General features: G+C 51.0%; 1 long non-coding RNA gene across 1 annotated transcript in view; it reads left to right on the top strand.

Moving 5' to 3' along the window:
- Positions 1-20,608, top strand: part of LOC146356295 (uncharacterized) — an 867,031-nt gene that overhangs the window by 841,670 nt on the left and 4,753 nt on the right. The window contains exon 2 of the long non-coding RNA XR_014787307.1: positions 19,851-20,318. This is a non-coding gene — a long non-coding RNA (uncharacterized LOC146356295). The remainder of the gene's footprint in view (positions 1-19,850; positions 20,319-20,608) is intronic.

Below are 20,608 nucleotides of genomic sequence, written 5' to 3'. Positions count from 1 at the left end.
GAACTGCATGTACCCCCCTCTGCTCCCGTCTGCCCTCAGCTCACAGCCGTACATCCACTGCCAGGCGTGAAGCCCTGAAAGAGACACACGGATGAGGTGAGGTGAGGTGAGGCGACGAGGGGGGACCGGACCGGGGCAGCCATGTCACCCCGCCCCTCCGGCTCCCCCGCATCAGGCCCCACAAAAGGGGCTCCGGCCCCTGGAAGAAGCTGTCAGAGAACTGGTGAACTGGGAAACAAAGCGCTGGACAGACAGTGGATCTTCCTGACTGCTGAACCGAAAACTGGCTGGTCGTGACTGAAATCCGGAGCGCCTAAATGCCGCCACGTCCCCCTTCTGAATCCCCCTCTTCTCTCCCCGAACCGGATCTGACTGATCCCCCCTCGCCCCCCAACTCTGCCCCCGGCCTGGGATGCGCCTGTCAGTCAGAAGCAGCCCCCCCCTCCTAAGAAGGCACGGGGGGACGACCACCCCATGTCCCCCCGCAGGGTCGGATCATGCCCATCCCCGTCTCCGTGACTGTGGCTGTTGAGCACCCAAGGGTGGGGGGCTCCGGTCTCCCTTCCCCCCCTCCTCCTCGAAAGAGAACCCTAGCATTTTTTAGGGGGGGGTGGGGCCAGCCGGGAGCGGAGATGGGAGCTCTCTCTGTTGGGCCGGCAGCCTGCGCATTATTGGGGTTGGTTCTTCCTCCCAGCTTGAAGGCGCAGGGTGAGAGGGGTGTGCCGATGACCCCTTTGTTGAGATGAGGTTTGAGAAAGGGGGGGAAGAAAGTGCCCACCAGGAGCATCTTTTACGAGACAGAGCTCTGGGAGAGGGTTGGGAGAAAGAGCCTCGACGCAGACCAATGGCGAACGTGCTGCGTACCAACCAGGCCGATTCTCGGGGTGTGCTCACTGCTGGAGGGGGCTCCCCAGCAGCTGGAGGGGCGGAAGCATATTAATCTTGCCTTGTAATTTCTTATTGGCTGCTATTATTCTGTATTATTTTACTTCCTTGGGTTATTAGCCTCTTTTGGCTAAATAAACTCCTTTCCTTCACCCATGGCGTGTCCCGGGGTGGCAGGTGACTCCAGTTCCATCAGCACTGTGATTCCGTTCAGGGTTTCAGATACCACCAGGCCAAACTCTAATGGTGCTATCCAAGGTGCTGAACCCAGTTTGGGGGTAGGGCTCAGGGCCTTGGAAGCACCTGTCAGCACCTCGGATGGCGCCATTGGAGTTTGGGCTGGCAGTAACTGAAACCCCAAATGGAACCACAGCCCTTTTGGGCCTGGAGTCACCAGCCACCACTGGGTGTGTTCTGAACATCCAGCAAGAGCCACTGCCCACTGACAGCACAACTGGCAAAAAGTAACGGTAAGGAAAGCTAAAACGGGTCAGAGACAGAAGATGAGGTCAAAATACAGACTGGTGGTTGAGTAGTGGGTTGGGGAGACAAAACCAAAGAGCCAGAGCCGGATCCTAAAGACAGGCTAGTGGTCGGGCAGATGAGAACCATTCAAAACAGAAGTGCTTGTGGTGAGCAGAGCTGATCAGGGAACCGGGACTCAGCCAGCGCTGGATGGGGCAGCACTCCCCTTGAAAACACAGGTCTGCAGCTCCTTCTGGACCCAGCCTTGCCTTCGGATGCCCAGGTCTTGGCTGTGGCCAGGAGTGTCTTTCCCCAGCTGGGGCTGGAAAGTCAACCGTGCCCATTCCTGGAGAATACAGATCTGGCCAGGGTGACTCAGGCCTCAGTTACATCACGCCTGGATTACTGCAATGCGTTCCACACATAGCTGCCTTTGAAGAGTATTCAGAAACGCGACTCCCTCGCTGAAAGAGCTGCACTGGCATCCAATTTGTTTCCAGGCACAATTTACTGTATATGTGATGACCTTTAAAGCCCACACTGGTTTAGGATCAGCATATCTGAAAGAATGCACTCTCCCATATGAGCCTGCCATCTCCTGAGGTCATCTTCAGACGCCTTCTTGTTGTCCCAACAACCCCAGAGACATACTTCATTGTGACGAGGGAGAAGGCCTTTTCGATGGCCGCTCCTGGGCTCTGGAACTCCCTCCCGAGGGACGTCCACCTCACTTCCTCCTTAATCACTTTCTGGAAGCTGGCAAAGATCTTCCTTTTGGGGAAGGAATTTCACATGCAATTTTTTAACTTGCAGTTTTAATCTGCCTCTGCTTTTTGGAATATTTTAACTACTTTGACTGCTGCTGCATTTTTATTTTCTGCAGCTGTTTTCCTGTTTTAATGTTTAGTATTTAGTTTTGTTTTAAAGTGTAAGGATGTTTTTAACTGTTATGTTTAATTTTTACTTTTACCTGCGCCTGGGATAAAAAGTGGCTGGGTGACCAGCCAGATGGGCCATTAATAAATCTAATAAATAAATAAATAAATAAATAAGTGGGGTAGAAATTATTTTTAAAAAATAAGTGATAAACCAAAGGGCAGACAGCAGGTAACAGGCAAGGCGTCAGGAGTCTGTGGCTGCTACTTATAAGGACAAGTTGCAGAGGCTGAGAAACACAGCTTGGAGCAGGAGCTGTATGGACCCAGCCAGGTCTGGATTGATTCCTCGGGTCTCATGGTCCTGGCTGGAGTTGACGTTCCAGTTCTGGCCACCAGAGGGATGGCGCTGCAGCCTAGCGGAGATTGGGCCAGTGACGCCCTCAGCCGGCGAGGGGTCCCAGGGCCGGAGGGATCGAAAATAAAACTGCTGACATTGTAATGCTTTTATACAAATTCGCCTTTTTCACAGCACCCACTGGGTCGACACTTTCATACTGTTTGAGGGCTTTTAAAAATGCGTTCACTGCTTTATGTAACCGGCTTTAAACACTGGGGGAAGCAGCATTAAAATATTTAATTAATTAAGGCTACTTCAAATGAAAAAGGCGTCGCTTGTTAGTCACCTCGGTGTCCTTCCATTCACTGTCAGCACATATGAGGGTGGGAGCAGGTGCTTTTCATGGGTCTCACAGAGCAAGCGAGCAGAAACTATACCAGCAACAAATTTTTGCTGTAACGAAAAGGCTGGAGACATTTTTTTTACAGAAAGAAAGAAATACAGAGAAAGGGCACAGAAGATGCCCAAGGCAGCCCTCTCCGCTGCTCGAGTAAGAGGAGGTGGCTCTGTCTGAAGCCCCCTCCCCCTCTGCTGCTCCCGCTTGGCTCTGAGTGCGTTTGGGCGGGGGGGGGGGGTGAAAGGAGGCGTCCCGCCCGACTTTACTCCCTCCCCACCTCCTCCAGCTGCAGTCGAGTCAATGTGGGGACGCTGAATATGTGAAGGGGGGAGAGAAACACTTTATCTCCACGGAGCCCCCCCTTTCCTCTCCCTCCCAGCACTCAGCTCTCCCGCCCCTGGAAGGGGGAACCTGGGGTTGGGGAATCCACGCCCCTCCCATCCTGCACTTACCCTTGCTCTGGTTGTAATAATTCCTTACAGTCTCCACATTCACTCTGAATACTGAATTCACTCCTCCAGCTGCAGTCGAGTCAATTTGGGGACGCTGAATATGTGAAGGGGGGGAGAAACACTTTATCTCCACGGAGCCCCCCCTTTCCTCTCCCTCCCAGCACTCAGCTCTCCTGCCCCTGGAAGGGGGAACCTGGGGTCGGGGAATCCACGCCCCTCCCATCCTGCACTTACCCTTGCTCTGGTTGTAATAATTCCTTACAGTCTCCACATTCACTCTGAACACCGGCTCCGAGCCACGGAACTTCTGGGTCTCCCTGTCCCAGTACTGGGGATCCTCCTTCCCCACCTTCTCCATCCAGGGTGCTTGAGGCACAGCCCTCCTGGTGTCACTGTCATAGCGGTCGATGGGTTGATCATCCACGTAGCCCACAGCGATGAACTGGGGCAGCCCCTGGCCGGGCTCCGACACCCCCGTGTAGAAATAGCGCAGGGAGTGCGAGGAGGGGAAAGAGCCTGGGAGGGACACAGAAAGCGGCAGAGTTACGGAGCCTGGAAGTGAAACTGCTGCTAGCCCACAGTCCTTCAGACGGTTCTGCCACCCTACCGCAACCCTCACTTAGGAGGCTCAAAGCGCAGGGAGGGATCTCTAAGCACGGAAGGTGTCCCAGGGAGGAGCATGGAGCGGAGGGAAGGCGAACTGGCGAGGGAGTTGAGGGGAGAAAGAGGTGGGGGCAGTAAGAAAAAGCCTTTCGTACAAGGAAGGGGAAGGCAACCAAGGGGAGAGATGTGAAGTAAGAGAGAATATTTGCAACTCTCAGGGCAGAAAAGGAAGGAAAAGAGAGAGGCCTTGCAGAAGTGCTACGAAGGGGCTCTGCTGGCCGGGGGCAAGACAGGGCAAGGGTCTGGCTGGGAACTGGACCTACTCCCCATCCCCACTGGAGCTGGGGACAGGGGTTCAGCTTGTGCTGGATGGGGTGACACTCCCCCGGGGCACCGGCTCACAGCTTGGGTGCACTTCTGGACTCAGCCCTCGGCCTGGATGCCCAGGTTTCAGCGGTGGCCAGGAGTGCATCTGCACAGTTGAAACTCGTGTGCCAGCTGCGCCCGTTCCTTGAGATGTCTGACTTGGCCATGGCGACACATGCCTTAGCTACATCCCGTTGGGATTACTGTTACGCACTCTATGTGGGGCTGCCCTTGAAGAGTGTTCAGAAACTGCAGCTGGTCCAAAGAGCTGCTGCCAGACTGCTGACTGGGGCTGGCTACAGGGAGCATACCACTCCCCCGCAAAAACAGCTGCACTGGCTCCCAGTCTGTTTCCGGGCACAATTCAAAGTGGTGGTCATGACCTATAAAGCCCTGTACGGCTCAGGTCCAGGTTATCCAAAAGACTGTATTCTCCCCATGGGCCTGCTCATGCCCTGAGATCTTCAGGGGAGGCCCTTCTCGCAGTCCCATCACCGTCACAGGCTTGCCTGGTGGGAATGCAGGACAGGGCCTTCTCGGTGGCTGCCCCAAGGCTCTGGAACTCCCTTCTCAGGGAGGTGGGAGTGGCATCCTCCTTGGTATGTTTCCGCAGGCAGGAAAAAATGTTTTTGTTCTGGTAGGCCTTTGGGGATAGTCTGGACCTGTAAGAATATGATGGACTGATACTATTGTTTATGTTGTCGCTGTCTTTTAAATTTTTGATATTTTATACAATTTCAATATTATTGATGATTTAATTATATTGTTAACTTTTGTATATTTCTATTTATATGTTTTAACTGTAAAAGTTTTAAATTTTGTAAAGCTGCTTTGAGTCCCAGTATTGGGGAAAAGGTGGGATGATGCTGATGATAATAATAGAAGCCCCCCATTCCCCACCCCCTTTGAGGGCCAGCCTCACACCATACTACACAGTGGCCTGGTTCCTACGAGCATCGCAGCTTATTTAAGCCACAGCGCATGCCAGGTGCCATTTGCCTAATCACCTGCCCAGGCACGACTTGTCGTGTCATCCGAACCCGAGAGGCATGGCTTGTTAGAGGGGGGAACAAGCCCCAGGTAACCCATGGGTTGCTGTTGGGTTATTTGAGGGTTGCTTCCTCCTCAGACAACTCCTGCCACCGGGGTTCAGATGACATGACAACCTGCGCCTGGACGGGTAATTCAGCAAATTGGGCCCAGCCCACACCACCATGGCTTGTTTGAGCTGCGGTCATTATATGAACCAGATCGCTGTCAAGGTTCTGCCCCAAGCCCCAAGGGGGCTGCAGTCCCATTAGAGGAAAAGGCATCATTTGCATCTACATGGACCCCTTAGGTTTATGGACCCCACAAATCCAGGGTCAGTTCACAGCTCACAGCCATCAGGGGGATCTGAGGGCCAAACGAGGTGATACATTAAACGTGTGAGTGCATTTAGCATATCTAGGCTTTTTTTCTTTTAAATAACCCCACCGAGGGGGGAACAAGGACTGAGGTCATGGTGCCTGGCAGGGGTGGAGGGGTCATGTAGTCAATTCACACACGCACACAAACCAAAGTAGCTTTCTGTCACTTCCGCCCTGCCCTCCAGTCCAACGGGTGTTTTCTGCCCTGCCCGAAGGTGCACTTGGAAGCAGAAGCGTTTCCCTGATCACCCCTTTGGATCCTGGTCCTTCATTACACCGACCCATTTTGGCCATCACAACTACCCAGGGTTTTTATAAACGGGGTTCAAGTCCCCACTCGGCCATGAAGCTCACTGGGTGACTTTGGCCCAGCCACTGACTCTCAGCCTAACCTACCTCATAGGGTTGTTGTGAGGATACAATGGAAAGGAGGAGGTTCATGTAAACTGCCTTGGGCTCCTTGGAGGAAAAATGTTGGGATATAAACGTAACAAATAAAGAACATATTTTAAGCTGTGGACAGAGCATGGGGGCTGTAGGGGCCAGTAGGCCGGGGCTCCTGCCTCCTAGGAGATTGTTATGAGACTTTTAGCATCCCAGAATCTGAGGGTACATGGCTAAAGACACCAGTTAGATAAGAGCTGGAAAAGATGGAAACCTGTAGCCCAGGGTGCAAGAGTCACTCATCACCACCGGAGGGCACTCTTGCTTGCTTCATTTGGGGAATGTAAGAATCTGATGCAGCCAAGACAGGAAAAAAGCATTGGAGGGAGAGATCTGTGGCAAGCCGAGGCCTTTATTTCCAGGAATGCTCATGGCACCCAGAGTGAGTGGTCAGGATTTAGGCCTTGTTGGCTGAGGTCCCCTTGGTCAGAGTGTCACAAATAACTTCAACCTGTAATTTATTGTGCAAGCGTTATTAGACGGAGCAGTGTGATTCTACGTTTTTAATGCTAACATTAATTGTTAACATTTCTAGTAAAGAAAGCAAGAGCTTTGCGAGGCTTGCTAGACAAGAGGAGCACAGCAAGAGGATTTTTCCATGCATGCTTAGCTCTTACTGTCTTTAATTGTTTGCATGGAGGATCAGATCAAACTGTGGAAGGGGGGAGAGGGAGAGAGAGAGAGAGAGAGAGAGTCAGCCTCAGTTCTCTCCTTCTCCCTTCTCGCTGTCTGGCACTAAAACAGAGAAAAGAGGCAGCCTCTCCAAAGGATCTGAGAACAACTCTGTCTCTCATGGGGCTTTTTAAAGCTTTTTGTCTTTCTTTTTCAAAGTGGCTCAGGACAAAGACTTGGAGGCAGTGGGAAAGGGGCACAAATTACCAATGAACCATGGCTACTGTGCGAGAATTCTGGGCTGTGATGCCGTGTATGCTTACTTTAGCGTAAGCCCCATTGACTTACTTGCCAGTAGACATGTACAGCAGAGGTGGGGAACCTTTTTCAGCCCTAGGGCCACATTAACTTATGCCTAACGTACCAGAAGCCACATGCCAGCCGTGGGCATGGTCAAAGCTTCTGCACACAGCGCATAACTATGGAATTCGCTACCACAGGATGTAGTGATGGCTACCAATTAGGAAGGCTTTAAAAAGGGGGTTAGACAAATTCCTGGAGGAGAAGGCCATCAATGGTTTCTAGTCCTCATGGCTATACTAGGCCTATGTACTCCAGTTTGCTGGGGAACATGGGTGGGAGGGTGCTCTTGCACTCGTGTCCTGCTTGTGGGTTCCCAGTCAACAGCTGGTTGGCCGCTGTGTGAACCGAATGCTGGATTAGATGGACCCTTGGTCTGATCCAGCAGGGCTCTTCTTATGGTCTTATGAGTGAGGCCAAAACAACCCCCTCTAACTGCAGAGCAGTTTTCATCCCACCATGTTCTGTCTAAGCTAGGGGTGTGACATAGCCATGTGGGCAGGGAAGGGGACAATTCACCAGACAGCCTCAGTTTCAAAACTTATCTTTAACCAATTTTTACATTTGCAGTTAAAGACTTTTTAATTTAGATACTATTTTATAATTAACTGTGTTAACGGTAGCCTAAAAAACCCCTCTTTGCACAAATTTAAAAATCAGGGGAAACGCTTCTAGAATTGAGCCAACCAGAAAAGCTTTGTATGTATTTTAATCAGTATTTTGATTTGCACTGAAATGCTTTTTAAGTGCCATTACACAAATACTTCATTATTTAAAAAAATAAGCAAAAGATTAAAAGATTAACAATATAATCCTACGCATGTTTACTCAAAAGTAAGTTCCATTTCATTCATTCAGCCACTGTTGCCTGTAGCACACAGACTCATCTCTTGTCCCACTGTTCCAGGTTTTTGTCATGCTTCAAAAACCTGCAGGGCTTGTTATCAGAAAGGGCTGATACTGTATGCATCAGCCTTCCGCAAATCTGGTGCCTTCCAAACGTGTTGGACTGACAGGCCTGGCCCATCTGGGGCTTCCCCAGTTGAGAAGAGCTGTGAGCAAACCTGCCTTTGGTTACACCTTGATTAAAAACACACAGGAAGCTCCTCTGCACGGCCAGGACCCAAAGAACCACAAAAGAGCCCCACGTGCCCCAAGTGAGACGACCCAGACCAGCTCCCCCACCAGTCTCTGCCCTATGCCCCCACCTGCCATGTGGAAGAAGGAGGGGCTGCCCCGTGGCAGGTTCTGCATGCTATTAAAAGGTGGCAAAGTGTTTGATTTTAAAATGAATTATAGGTGCTGTTGTTTCAGTGAGGTACACTGCTTTAATTTATTCTCCTCAGGCACCCAAATACCTTATCTATTGAGAGTGCAATTATAACCCTCTCACTGTTTTGGACTTCGACTCCCAGAAGCCCCAGCCAGCATGGCCAACCGTCAGTAATGCTGGGAGCTGGAGTCCAAAACATCTGGAGGGCCACCTTCTGCCCACCCCTGACCTACACTACATCCTAACCCCCTCCAGCCATCAACGGTGAGCAGATTAGGATTGCACTGTCAATAAATAAGGCATTTGGGTGCCTGAGGAGAATAAATTAAAGCCGTGTACCTCACTGGAGGTGACGGACTCGACCTTGGCGGAGCTGCGGGTGGCGACGGCCAACAGGAAGCTCTGGCATGGGCTGGTCCATGAAGTCACGAAGACCCGGAAGCGACTGAGCGAATACACAACAACCTCACTGAAACAGCGACACCTATAATTAATTGTATTCTCTATAAGATAGCTATGCTGCTTTCCATGAAATCATGCCCAGGGCAAAAAGGGGGAGTTCCTGGGGGAGGGGAGACTGGGGTAGTGGCCATATGTCATATCCTATGGCCGCCCGAGCCGCCCCACCTCCAAGCCTCCGCTAGAAGGGAAAAAACGCCTGTCCAGCGTAAATGCACTGGATCCTTGTAAGCCTCTGACTTCAGAGGCTTATCCCATAGGATTGCACCCTAAATTGCAACTAGGCAATATTATTTAATAGAAAGCCGCAGAACACAAAGTGCACTGGGTCTCCATCATCTGACCCCTGCTGGATTGGGGGGGCGACCAACCTTGGTGGCACCCCACACCTCTCCTCCGCTGCATTTTTGCCCTACTCTGGCCTCCAGACACCAACCAGAAAAACAGGTGCGAGGTTGTCCCTCAAAAAGTGCTGCCCCCAAAAGCGAAACTTGCCAGAGGCGCGGCTGGGGGAATGACGCAGCCATGCAAGGCACAACGTTTATCCGTCCTCTGCAAATAAGTCCCTCCACATTGTGAAAGTTGGCCGCTCTCTTTTTCTCCCTCACTGAAATGCACAGTGCCATTGCGGGTGGCCTGCGGAGCGGAGTCGGATCTAAGGAGAGGCGCGTGGGCAGGAAAACGTTTCTGGCAGGGGCAATCCTCGCCCAGCAGCCACAAAATCCAGGCCGGGGGCAATGCGCTGTTGGGGGTGGGGCGGAGCCGGATGGGGAGAACAGGAGAAGCGATGTGGGGCGCTGAGGAGAAGCGGGGCGGGGGGTCAAGGGGCCCAAGGACGAAGCCTGATCCGCGCTGCCAAGGAGCTACTCGCGTCTCCTTCGTTACGTTACGGCGACAGCGCTGCTGCACAGAAGAACGGGAAAGACCCCCCCCACTTTTGCAAGCAGCAGCGCGGTCTTTGGGAGAGGAGGGTCTCCTCTGGAGGCGCAGAGTCAGATCTGGGGGGGGGCAACAGGGGATCCCCGATCCAGGCACGCACAAATTTGGCGGAAAGAGGCAGCTCCCCCTTGCCCCTTCGCATTCAGCTCCCGATCCCAGGCTGGCTTTTCGGGGGGGGGGAGAATAATCCGAAGCATCTCGAGCTGAGGACAACCGGAGTCGGTACTCACTGGGGGCGAAAGCGGAGTGGAAAGGGGACTGGCGCGGGAAATGGTGTCTGCCCCCCCCCCCGGCGTCTCAAATAAACGCATTGCAAAGAGGCCGGGGGCAAATTCTGCCCCCCCCAGTTTAGCCCCCGGAGATACTCACCCGCAGAGCTGGCCCCCACCAGCGCACCCAACACGAACAACGCGCACGGCTCCATGCCGCCCCGCCGCACCTGCGCCTCACTCAGCTCTAGCCTCTTGCCAGCCACTTGCTGGGGCGTGGCGAGAACACTCCGCCTCTCCGCCGAAGGAGCCTCGCGATTGGCCGAGGGGGGAGCCTTTGGCCAGTCACAAAAATGCTCTGGGAGGGGGCGGAAGCGGGGGCCTTGCAGGGCCGGACGGGCCCCGTGCAGCGGACAGCGCCGCTGAGAGTCTGGCGCAGATTCAGCCCCGGCGAGGGGCCGCTTCACGTCCAGCGCCGTTACGCCAGAAGTGGAACAGCAGCGAGAGGCACTTCCGTCACGTCCCTGGGCAAATCTTCCATTGCTTGGTACATTCTGCAGACTTACTTGGTCTGCAGAAGCCGCCAACAACGGAATAATCAGTCGGCGGAATTTTGTTATTTCTTCACTTTAGCGGTGCCAAGTCGACCTAGCCGTGGATGGTGATGGTGATTCTAAGCTGCAGAAGCAGTGTGAAGAAATGGCGCCTGTTTTACCTCACCCACTCGCCTCCCTTCCAGACTTCTGCAGTGAGCATGCACAGAGTGGAAGGAGGCCTGGGGAGCAACAGTTTACATTCTTCTCTTGAGGCGTTGACCCAAAAGACCCCCAGAGAGGGATATAACTAGGTACCCACCCAGTGTCGGGGTCCCCTAAACCTGCAGGCCTGGGGGGCAACGGGGGGAGAGATCGGCCCTTTGCAACTTTAGCAAGCCATACCAGACCCCAAAGGTTTGAAGACCTCAGCTCCCGCTCTGGCAGAGGAGGGGTGTTTTGTTGTCAGCAGAGTTCTCAGCCAGATCCCACAGTTAGAAGTACAGAAAGTTTGAAACACCAGCCAAGCGTGCGACAGACAGAAAGTGCTCTCCCCCTTTTCCAAGAAACCAGGTGAAAGAGTAGCGACAGCCCCCACCTTTCTCAGGTATGCGGACGGGGGTTTTCCTTGTCCTGTGATCTCCTTAAATAATTGAACTGGACACGATGGGGCTTGAACCTGGGACCGTCTGCATGCAAAGCTCCACCACTGAGCGGTGGTCTTTTCCCCATGGGGCGTTCATTGCAGACCTGCACACAGAGAAACTGCTCTGTCATTTCTTAAGGGAAAGCCAAAGAGATCTGTGGGCTGGATTGTGCCCATGGGACATATTTATTTCTTATTTTAATTCATTTTTTAAAATTGTATATCTCGCGTGTGTGTGTGTTAATGAATTTAACCATGTACGCACTGCTAAAGCAAACCCTTCCTTACCTGATTTTAGACCAAACAAGAGTTTTGCCATGCAGCTAGGCCATGCTGAAGATTTGGCCTGACTCTGGATTCCCGAGGGGATGGAATACCATACTCTGTGCCACCCTGCAGTGCGGACCCCACGGTGGAATCTTGGCAGGGAAGAAGGAAGGTTTGGTCGAGAAGCCCTTTCAGTGGGCTGCAGCGATAATGATGAGATGTGGAGGCAGTGGGGAAAGGGAGCCGATTCTATGTGGTGGAGCGTAAACTGTTGGAGGCAGTACCACGTGTTGCTGTGAGACGTGCTGCAAGTATTCAGTCCTCTTAGGCTGCAAAAATCGAGGCTGAAACATTTAATGGCCTTTCAAGTGCCACGCGACAGGATGTTTCTGGGATCGCATCAGCCAAACAGCCACTTGGGAGCTGCTTCCATTTTGAGGCCATTTAGAGTCCCTCTCTCCTTCACAGCCGGCCTGCACAAAATGGCTGCCGTTCCTGGAAGGCAGGGTGGAACTACATAGCTACATTTTTGCACTTTTGTGAACCGCCCAGAGAGCTTCGGCTATTGGGCGGTATAGAAATCCAATAAATAAATAACCCTCATCACTTTCCTTGCTTCAGAGCAGAGGTTTGTTATGGGTGAGGCCAGCCAGCAGAGCAGAAACCGAAACCCAGAGCGGTGCACCAGTGACGAATCTTGGCTGGGAGATCAGTATTCATATTTTACATTGTTTATGCTGCGCTTTGTGGTTTTAATTTTTGTGAACCGCCCAGAGAGCTTCGGCTATTGGGCAGTATAGAAATGAAATAAATACTCAGAATGCTCTGCTAGTGGGATGATGTTTTATCTCCCCTCACGTTGCCCCACGAGAGACCCCTCATCGCAGTAAGTGGGAACCTGTATAAGGAGAGGTGAACGCATTAGTATATATTTCTGAACCACAGGAAGAAATGGTTAGTTTGGCTTGTGCACACAAATCCATCCAAATCTTGGCAAGACCAGCTCCTCAACATGCAGAGTCCTGTTGGCTACAAAGGCCTCTCTCTAAAAGGCTGTGTGGCCAGGTTGTCTGCGTTCTCGTTGATGAAGCCTTAAAAGGCGAGGACTCCTGGGTCCTATTCCTGGCTCTCCTGGTATGTCGGGAAGGCAAATCCCCTTCCTCCCTAGCTGACGGAGGTAGGTTTCTTCTTCTCCCAAGGAGACCAGCCCCTCCAGTCGTGCTTCTCTTGTCACTGTCTGTGACAGGCATTGGCATCACGTTGAAACAAAGAGTCTTGTGGCATCTTAAAGACTAACACTTCTATGATGGCATAAGTTACATGTTGTGGTTCTCATCTCCCATGTTGAATTGTTTCCCAGCGGCCAGTGGCCTGGGTTCCACTCCACGCCTTATTTTGCCCCAGTAAATAACTGTAATACCTCCGAGTTCCCTTACCAGGATGAATAACAGCCGACTGCAATCGCTCAGGACACAAATAAATATAACAATATTTACTTAACTACGGGGTTCTCGGTGAGTAGCAATATTAACCAAATAACAAACAACTATACAAACAAAATGCAAAGGATTCTAACTTTAAAAAGGTAAAGGTGTCCCCAACCAGTCGTGTCCAACTCTAGGGTGTGGTGCTCATCCCCGTTTCTAAGCCGAAGAGCCAGCGCTGTCCGAAGACGCTTCCGTGGTTATGTGGCCGGCATGACTGAACACCGAGGTGCACGGAACACTGTTACCTTTCCCGCCGAAGCGGTACCTATTTATCTACTTGCAATTTCTTGCTTTCGAACTGCTAGGTTGGCAGGAGCTGGGACTGAAGACGGGAGCTCACTCTGTCACGCAGCACTCGGGTCTCGAACTGCTGACCTGCCGAACAAATCTAGAGTATGCCCCGCTACATGCGTTGTGCCGATGACATGTTGGGACAGTCCCATGGTCATCGCGGAGCCCATGAACTCCTGAGCTTCCCTGAATAAGGTGCCCTCAGCATGAATGTTGTCATCCCCCATAACCAACAGTCTGGGGGACCTCAACAGCCCACCCAATTTTCCATCAGCCCTAGCCAGCATAGTCAATGGTCAGGAATTCTGAGAGCTGTAGTCCAAAACTTCTGGAGGGCACCAGGTTGGGGCAGGCTGGGCTAAGGAGTTATGTGGGACACATGAAAGTGCTGTTATCCAGGGCCAGCCCATTGGTCCATCCAGCCCACTGCTATTTTTGCTGCCAACGGCTCTCCAAATTTGGGGCAGGGGCCTTTCCTGGTTCTGAAGTAATTGAACTGGATGTACTGGGGCTTGAACCTAAGACCTTCTGCACACAAAGCATGTGTTTTGCCACTGAATGGTGCTCCTTTCCCCATTACAGGACTCTTTCTGGACCTAAAGGAAGCTGTGGGCTGGATTGTGCTCATGGGGCATATTTATTCATTTTTATTTATATCTCACATCTTTTTGTAAAGAAAAAGAAATTAGATGTATCCATCCAAAGGAAACTCTCCCATTACTGAATTCAGACAAAACACAAATGTTTTACCATGCATCTAAACCAGGGGTGGGCAACTTGTGGCCCTCCAGATGTTTTGGCCTACAATTCCCACCAGCCAGCCAATGGTGAGGGATCATGGAAGTTGTAGGCCAAAACATCTGGAGAGCCACACTGCCCTGCTCTGCCCTAGGGAATAAAGTGCCACAGTTGTAGGGCAAATGGGGTGGGTGCCTCCCTGCAGACCCCCACAGCAGGGTCTTCGAGGAAGGTGGGCTCCATCAGGAGGGCCCTCTCAATGGCTTGCAGAGATTATGACATGGCGGGAAAGGGAGTTGTCTCTACTAGAGCAGTACGCAAATGACCTCTTCAAGTTCTCCACTCTATTTGTGCGCAGAAACATTGGGAGGAGAATTTCTCCTGATTTCTCCAGTAGGAGGGGAAATTCGCCAACAATTTCTCACAGGTAGGGCTCACCGCTGGCAAGGGTCACAGCACAGCTTCTTTCTTTTTTTCCTAAGGGGCTTTGTTTTCTTGCACGGCCACCACAAGCAGCAACAGCAGCAAGTGTGTTGGCAGCCTGGCCCCCATTTTGCGTTCTTCACAATACCCCATACCGAGCATCGTTCCAGGGCATGTGGGGAAGGAGGGAAGGCAAAACCCACCAAAATACAGAGAAGAAAATTTGGGGAAATTCTGCAAAGTGGCCCTTTATTTCTGGGGGGTAAGAAAAAGAAAAATCTCAGGACTTTTCTGAGAAAAATGTCCTCTGAGAAACGTTGTCTTGGCTGTGGTTGTTGTTCTTTAGGTTTCAGCGCTTTCCCCAGGACTTCCCCAATGCTAAATTTCTGAGGGGTGATTGGGGATGCATCTTCTCTCTAATGCAGGTGCAGAGAGGTGATTCTACAGCGAAAGACAGGACACTGCACACTGCTCAGTCACCTCCTAAGTAAAGGAAGCACGAGGACCTGAACACGACCCATGAGAATTTCTCCGAAGTTTCTTTTCTATCAAATTGAATGCGAATGGTTGGAAATAATGTGGGAGAAATTTTTGCAACTGCACTGGTCTCTGCGCTGTGGGGCTTAAACCGTTGGAGGCCCTGCCAACTGTTCCTGTTACACATGCGGCAGATAGTCAGGCTTTCTTCACACGGAGCTTTTATCCTGCGATTGAGATGGCTCCCTCACGGAGGTTTGCGGGCTCTTTACATGATGCAGTGATCATTCAAGGCGTCTCCTGCACTAAATGCCCTTTGTTCCGTTTTTAAATAGATCGCAGATAATGAGCTATCAAACTCCCCGTTGTGCTCTGCTTCAGTTTCCTCCATGAAAAGAGTAAAAGTGGCAAGAAGAGGAGCGAGATCAGTGAAAAATAATGGAAGACTCAGATACAGGGAGAAGGAGGGGGAAAGGGGAGGGGGGAAGGAAGCACGTGAAAACAGGAGTCGTGATCCTGCGTTTAAAACGGAAGCAGAAAGCCCCGTTTTAAATGCAGGATTTTAGGCTGGTGTAGAGATGCCCTCAGTCATCTCTAGCATTTGAGTATCCAGCCCAAAACATTTAATAATCCTCAAAGCGCATGACGCCATGTTTCTGCAATTGCACGAGCCAAACAGCTGCTTAGGGCAGCCGCTTCCTGGAGAGCGCCGCCATTTTGTGTCTATCTCTGCTGCACAGCTGGCCTGCACAAAATGGCTTCTGTTCGTTCTGGCAGCAGCGTGGAACTGCTTTCCCCTCCCCGCTTCAGAGCAGAGCTTTGTTTCGGGTGAGGCCAGGCAGCAAAGGCAGAAACCGAAAGCCACAGTGGTGCATCAGTACTGCAGCTTGGCAGGGAACCAGTACACAGAATCCTCTCCGTGGGACGGTGTTTTGTCTTCCCTCTTTGCGGGACCAAGTGGGGAAGCTACAACAGGCAAAGTGGACATCTTAACATCTATTCCTGTGCCGGAGGAAGAAATAGTAGGCTCAGCCTGTGCAAACACACACTCTATCCAAGCCTTGGCACCTCCCAAACATGCAGAGAGATGTTATAATTTCCCCATGGGACAAAGTCCCGTTGGCTGCAAAGCCCTCTCTCAAATGCAGCCAAGACTCCTGGGTTCTCTTGGATGAAGTCTCAACAGGAGCCAGGACTCCTGGGTTCTATTCTTGGCTCTCCTGCTGTCTCTGGAAGGCAAAACCCCTTCCTCTCTAGCTGACCCAGCAGGTTTCTCCACCTCTCAATGAGACTAGACCCTCTTTTGTCACCATTTGTACCGGTTCAAACAACACCTTAAGTCTTGTAGCACCTTAAAGCTGGACACATTTATTTTGCCATAAGTTCTCATGTTATGGTTGTTCCTAAGCTTAGGATTTCCTTTTCTGCAACCTGAGGGATGTCTAGACTGAGATTCCTCCCATCCTACTGCCAGGTCTCAGGGCAGGTGACAAGATATCCTTATCTCATTCCAGTCTCACAGCCATCCTATGAGGTAGGCTAGACTGAGAGATATTGACTGGCCAAAGGCCGACGTGTGAGCCACTAGGCTCAGTGGGGATTTGCCCCCAAATCTCTCGCACCCAGGCCCCAAATGTTATCCCCTGCACCACTCCTGTGCCTTGGAGTTCCCTGGAGGACTGGATCTAGCTGTCGGATTCTCACTCCCCTGTTGGATTGTTTCCCGGTGGCCTTTGCTCCATGCCCAATTCCACCTCCCCACAAGCACATACACAATCCATGAGTCATGCTGGGAAGTCCCTGGGTAGTTCCCACAATAGAGCCAGCATTGCTCTGGCTCTTTGAGGAAAATGAAACAAACCTCTATTTTGTTACCATTTTTGCATATAAGAAAAATGGCTATGGGGGTCAATGAACACTCTTCAGTTAGTTATAGTGATTTCCACGGTGGATCCGCCTGCAATCGCTCTCTGCTCTAATTCACCCAGCCCTCTTCGGATTTCTCAGCAGTCCCTGTTTGCAACTTTTGTTTATTATTTAAGTCGCAATCCTATGCATGTTCGTACAGAAAAAAGGCCCACAAAAAGGCCGTGCTGGCTGTTGTAGGGCTTTTTTCCCTGTCTAAACATGCATAGGATTGTGGCTTTATTTTATTAGGATATTTATAAACCCCCCTTCATCAAAAGATATGAAAGATAAACTACATAGAAATTTCAAATTATATTTAGAGCTAAATGTTTTGGCTTCCGCCCCCATCAGTAGCTGTGATGTTAAATGGATCTGGAAATATATATATATATACATACATACATACATGGTTTTAAAATGCTCATACAACAAAAACTGTAACTGTTCTGTTTGTTCCCCACTCCTTTTGTGATACTCCACTGCCCCCTGCTGGCTGTTTCCAGCAGATACAGAAATCAGGTGGTTTCCCAGAAATCGTTAACAGGGAGAGTTTGAGCGAATCACAAGATATGAGAGAGTGCAAACAAACAGACCACAATCCCTCATTTATGAGACGCTTATGGAAATATAATTTTAAAAGAGGCAAAATGCTATTAAATATTCAATATATTGTGAGACTGGGGGGTGGAGAAGAGAGGGATAATGGGCCAGGTACCACCAGGCACATCCTTTTGTTAGGTAGACACAGATGCTGTGTTGCCATGAGAACTGCCATTTCCCCGCAAATCTCTGGAAATACCTGCACAGGGGCATGCCTTCTTCTTCCCTGCACTTCCAGATTAGGATGTTATAATCTAGCTGTGTGTGTGACAGGACACGAAAGGCAACTGCAGTTTTGAGGGAGACAGAGGCCTGGTTCGCACATAACGACAAGCCACCATGGGTTAATTTCCCTGTGGGGCTTGTTGTCAATGTGGCGGCCAGCATTTTTAAAATGCAGGCTGTGGTGGGGGTCTGCCATGGCTTGTCGTTATGTGCGAACTCAGCCAGGGTGGGTTGCTGGGGTGGTTAACAAACCACCCGGATCCCATGGCCTGTTTTAGGGTTGTGGGTGGTTTGTTAACCACCCCAGCAACCCACCCTGGCTGGGTTCACACATAACAACAAGCATTATAAAAATGTCAGCCAGCTCCACAACAAGCCCTTTGGGGAAATTAACTAGTGCCGTGCCGAAAATTTCTCCCACATTTGTTTCGACCGTTGTCAGTTAATTTGATAGAAAAGAAATTGCTTTCAAAAAGAAATGCAGTGGTGAAGAAATTTCAGAGAAATTCTCATGGGTTGGGTTTGGGTTTCTTGCGCTCACCTTACCTCCGTAGGAGGTGGCTGAGGAGTGCAAATGTCCTGTTTTCCATTGCACAATCATGTGTGTTTTGGCAGCCGGCAGCCTCCTCCGCTCCCTTCACTTCAGTTGAAGCCCAGCGGAAGGCATCATGAGGTCATTCCTCCCATAGGGCCTTTTCAGATCAGGAGGTGCCCACAGCCTGGGGGGTAGCGGTAATTCGGTGAGCTCAAAAACACCACAAGGAAGAATTTAACACCCTGAGAATGAGGCAGAACAACGGAAGCCTCTTTTATGGGGGAAGAAAACTGAGGAAACTGGAGGGCAGATTTTGGCTCGGCACTAACTCTGCCTCTTCCCTTCAGCTAGATACAGCACTGCGCCCCTTCACACCTGCATTGTAGTGAGTGCCAATGGGGGCCAGTCTGCCAACACTGCTGATGCTGCTGCAGTATGAAAAACCCAAACCCCCTTCTGAAGAAAGAAGCTGTGCTACAAACCCTGCCAAGGGGGAGCCCCACCTGTGAGAAACCATTGAGAATTTCTCCCAAATTCCTCTGCCCACAAATAAGGTGGAGAATTCTGGAACCATTTGCACACCACTAAAATGTACCCACTGTGGCTTGTCGATACATGTGAGCCAGCCCTGAGAAAGACACAGAGGGCTGAGTTTTGGGCTCCGCAAGCCCACAGTCTTTGGGGGTTCTGGCTGTCTCACTCAAGATCCGATATGGGCGCAGTAGGCCGTGCCTGCCTTTCGGAGTCTTTAAGCCAGGGGTGCAGCATCTCAGGCTCATGGGCCAAATCCAGCCCTCCTGGGTTCCCTAGGTGGCCACGCCCCCTTCCCCCAGCCGCCAACCATTTGGTGGTTTTCAAGCATTTGTGAACGTTTTCCCCCATGCCAAAAGGGTGACATGCCTCTCCTGGGGCTTCGTCGCTGGCAGTGAGAGCTTTGAGCTACAATATGCTGGTATTTTGGCTCCACTTCCTTCACCTTGGCCCTACTCCATGTTGCCTTCGGCCCACCCATCACTGGAATGTGGCCCCTGAACGCTTCTCAGAAATTGAACTTGGTCCTGAGGCTATAAGTGGTTCGGTGCCCCTGATTTAAGCTGTGTGCTTTGATGTATGCTCAACCGGTATACTTGTAAATAAACACAAATATCACAAAACACCAGTCAGCCTCCAGTGACTTCCTCTGAGAGGAAACCAAACCTGGCTAAGAGCTGCACCCCTGGAACATCTCGCCGCTCAGAGAAATGGGGTGTTACAACATTTTATATAACCAATGTAAGAATGCAAGCTTTCAGGTTACACAGAATTCTTCCTCAGGCCCTGCCTGTAGCCCAGTAGCTATGAATGTTATTGAATAACAATAATTTTCAAACTGGGTTCTTCACAGGTTTAGGTTGAAGTTTTTAAAAATCCCATCTGTGGAAAGGTTAACTGTTCTTAGGCATCACCAGTTAAGGAATTTCAATTCAGCTGGGATAACCAGACCTCTAAAGAACCAGGATTAAAACTTCAAACTGCACCAGCTAACCAGTATTAGATGATACTGTAGTAAAAATGCAACCTAAAAGCCATTGTATGTGTCTTAAGCAGCACGTAGTATTGCAAGAGCTGCGCATGCCTGGAATGAGCAGACAGTAACCCTAAGATAAGGTTGCCAAGCAAACTGCTAGCAACCAATCAAAGTGACACGCTGGCTGAGGAATGCAAGCTGAGGTGATAAAACTGTAGCGCGGGGGTTGCCCAAGGTCGACTCTGCTTTGAGCGTGAGCTCCTCTGTCGAACTGTTTGCAAACAGTAAAATCGAGTTGGACCCAGCCTGAAGTTGCCTCTCCTCTTTGGGGCAAATTGGACTAGCCTCCAGGGGGCGACACTAGCATTTTGTGCAACAAATTGGCGAGCAGTCAGGAGTCCCTTGGACCACCCTGGGGTCAAACGACAGAACCGGCGAAGGTGCCTGTGGGGCGCGCCGGACCGCCTTTGAGGTCTGCCACGGCACCAGAGAACAGGGGTCAGGACACCCAGGAGGTTAAAGGCGTGGACTCCATTGATTGAGTCGACCAGGCTGAACGGGTCTGAAGAGACGGCACTAGGGTGCTGGGCACAGTAAGTATTTCCCTTCTGTCTTTCTGTTTGAGTTGCCTTCGGAGCGTCTGAGGTTTGTTAGACTCCGTGTAAGCATGTATGGTTTCAAATAGAGGTAGGCACAATGGGGGCGGGTAGCTCCTGTTTAGAAAGCTCTGCCACTCCCTTGCGATGCATGCTAAAGAACTTTAGCAAAGTCAAAGATAATTATGGCACTAAGTTGTCGAAAGGCAAGCTGGTTACACTCTGTCAATTGGAATGGCCGTCATTTGGAGTCAACTGGCCAGATATCGGCTCCTTTAATAAGGCCA

This window comes from Heloderma suspectum, chromosome 2 (assembly GCF_057233095.1).
Source record: "Heloderma suspectum isolate Gila_16-S chromosome 2, 16-S_ref, whole genome shotgun sequence".
Classification (NCBI taxonomy): Eukaryota; Metazoa; Chordata; class Lepidosauria; order Squamata; family Helodermatidae; genus Heloderma; species Heloderma suspectum.
This window is presented reverse-complemented; position numbering and strand designations above follow the sequence as displayed.